Raw genomic sequence first — 3,146 nt, 5'->3', positions numbered from 1 at the left:
GATGTTGATAGTTTGATAGGAATGGTGTTGAATCTGTAGAGTGCTTCGAGACATATGGCCATGTTAAAGATACTAACTCATCTGAACTGTGAGCATCGAATGTTTTCCATTTGTTTGTGTCATCTGTGATTTCTTTCAGCAGTGCTTTGTACTTATCCTTGTAGATATCTTTTACCTCCTTGGTTAGATGTATTCCAAGGTGTTTTGTTTGTGTGTGGCTATTGTAAATAGGATTGAATTCTTTTTTCTTTTCTTTTTTTTTGAGACAGAGTCTTGCTCTGCTGCCCAGGCTGGAGTGCAGTGGCACGATCTCGGCTCACTGCAAGTTCTGCCTCCCGGGTTCACGCCATTCTCCTGCCTCAGCCTCCTGAGTAGCTGGGACTACAGGTGCCCGCCACCACGCCTGGCTAATTTTTTGTATTTTTAGTGGAGACGGGGTTTCACCGTGTTAGCCAGGATGGTCTCGATGTCCTGACCTCGTGATTCGCCCTCCTTGGCCTCCCAAAGTGCTGGTATTACAGGCGTGAGCAACGGCGCCCAGCCAGGATTGAATTGTTGAATTGGCTTTCAATTTGAATGTCATTGGCATACAGAAACGCTACTGGTTTTTGTATATTTATTTTGTATCCTTAAACTTTACTGAAGTTGCTTATCAGCTCTGGGAGCCTTTTGGGGGACTCTTTAGGGTTTTCTAGGTATAGAATCATATTACCAACAAAGAGAGATAGTTTGGCTTCCTCTTTTCCTATTTGGATGCCTTTTATTTACTTCTCTTGCCTGCTTGCTCTGGCCAGGACTTCCAGTACTATGTTGAATAAGAGTGGTGAGAATGGGCATCCTTATCTTGTTCCAGTTCTCAAGGGTAATGCTTCCAGCTTTTGCCCATTCAATATGATGTTGGTTGTGGGTTTGCCATAGATGGCAGTTATAATTTTGAGGTATGTCCCCTCTGATGTCTAGTTTATTGAGGGTTTTTGTCATGGAAGGATACTAGCTTTATAGAAAACTTTTTCTGTGTCTGCTGAGATGATCACATTGTTTTATTTTTAATTCTGTTTATGCAGTGAATCACATTTATTGATTTGCACATGTTGAACAAGCCCTGTATCCTGCAAATCAAGTCAATTTGGTCTTGGTCAATTAACTTTTTGCTGTGCTGCTGGATTGATTTTGCTACTATTTTGTTGAGGATTTTTGAATCTATCTCCATCAAGGATATCGGGCTGTAGTTTTCTTTTGTTGTTGTTTTTGTTGTGTCTTTGCCAGATTTTGGTATCAGAGTGATGCTGGCTTCATAGAATGATTTAGGGAGGAGTCCCTCTTCCTCAATTTTTTGGAATAGTTTCAGTAGGAATGGTATTAACTCTTCGTTCTATGTCTAGTAAAAGTGAGCTGTGAATCCATCTGGTCCAGGGCTTTTCTTTGTTGGTGTGTTTTGAATTACTGATTCAGTTTCAGAACTCATTATTGATATGTCCAAGGTTTCAGTTTCTTTGTGATTCACTCTTAGGAAGTTGCATGTTTCCAGGAATTTATCCATTTTCCATAGGTTTTCTAGTTTGTGTACACAGAGGTATTTATAATAGTTGCGGATGATTTTTTTGTATTTCTGTGGAATCTGGTGTAATGTTACCTTTGTTGTTTCTGATTGTGCTTATTTGGATCTTCTCTTTTTTTCTTCTTTGTTAATCTTGCTGCTGGTCTATTGATCTTGTTTATCCTTTCAAAGAACAAGTTTTTGGTTTTGTTGATCCTTTGTATGGATTTTTGGGTCTTGATTTCATTCAGTTCTGCTCTGATTAGTTATTTCTTTTTTTCTACTAACTTTGGGGTTAGTTTGTTCCTTTTTTAGTTCCTCTAGGTGTGATGTTAAGATTATTAATTTTAGATCTTTCTAACATTTTGATTTAGGCATTTAGCGCTATAAACTTTTCTTCTTAACACTGCTTTGGCTGCATCTCAGAGATTTTGCTATGTTGTGTTTTGTTTTCATTTATGTCAAAGAATTTTTAAATTTTGGCCTTAATTTCCCTGTTTACTCAAAAGTCATTCAGGAGCAAGTTATTTAATTTCCATGTAATTGTGTAGATATTTTTATTTCACTATGACATGAAAGTATCGTTGGTATGATTTCAATTTTTAAAAAAGTTATTCAGACTTGCTTTATGGCTGAGCATATGGTCAATATTAGAATATGTTCCAAGTGCAGATGAGAATAATGTATATTCTGTGCTTGATGGCTGGAGTGTTCTATAGATGTTTATTAGGTCCAGTTGGTTGTGTCAAATTTAAATCCAGAATTTCTTTGTTAGTTTCTGCCTCAATAATCTGTCTAATGCTGGCAGTGGGGTGTTGAAGTCTCCTACTATTATTGTATGGCGAACTAGGCCTTTTTTTTTAGGCCTAGAAGTACTTGTTCTGTGAACAAGTACTCAAGACTTTTTTGATTTGCCTGCATTTAAGGCTGTGGCCTTCATAAAATGTTTCTTACTCTCTTCTGGTAAAATAGGCTTCTCCTCTATGACTGATTCTGATTCCCCTCACTGGCTGCAACACTGGATTTCTTCGATGTTGGGTTCATGTATATTTATGACAGTTAAGTCATCTTGTTGAATTGAACCTTTTATTATATAGTGCCTTTCTTTGTCCTTTTTTACTGTTGTTAGTTTAAAAAAATTATCTGACATAATAATACTGACTTCTGCTCCTTTTTGCTGTTTGTGTGATTGATCCTTACTTTGATTCTATGAATGTTGTTATGTTTAAAATGGATCTCTGGAAGACAGAAGATGTCTTCTTTTTTCATGCAACTTGAAAAATATGGAATGCTTCACACATTTGCTTGACATCCTTGTGCAGGCGCCATGCTACCCTTTTGTGTATCCTTCCAATTTTAATATATATCCTGCTGAAGCAAGCACCAATTTTAAAGTTTCATTTAATTATCTTCCAGTTCATTGATCCTTTCCTCAGCTATGTCAAAAGTCTATCAAAGAGATTTTTTAAAAATTTCCATTAAGGTGTTTGGTATTTCTAGCGTTTCCTTTTCTTTTTAAGTTTCTATCTCTGCTTACATTACTATCTGTTCTTGAATGTTGTCTACTTTTTTCAGTAGGGACATTAACATATTAACCATAGCTGTCTTA

The 3,146-nt window shown here is 36.6% G+C and overlaps 1 non-coding gene across 1 annotated transcript; it reads right to left on the bottom strand.

The window, feature by feature from the left end:
- Positions 1-2,814: 2,814 nt before the first annotated feature.
- Positions 2,815-2,921, bottom strand: LOC112129140 (U6 spliceosomal RNA). The gene has a single exon (XR_002911566.1). It is a non-coding gene; the product is annotated as a U6 spliceosomal RNA (small nuclear RNA).
- Between the last annotated feature and the right edge of the window lie 225 nt (positions 2,922-3,146).

The sequence above is a fragment of the Pongo abelii genome, chromosome 16 (assembly GCF_028885655.2).
Source record: "Pongo abelii isolate AG06213 chromosome 16, NHGRI_mPonAbe1-v2.0_pri, whole genome shotgun sequence".
Taxonomy (NCBI): domain Eukaryota; kingdom Metazoa; phylum Chordata; class Mammalia; order Primates; family Hominidae; genus Pongo; species Pongo abelii.
Note: the sequence above shows the minus strand (reverse complement) of the source record. Positions and strands in the feature narration are given on the sequence as shown.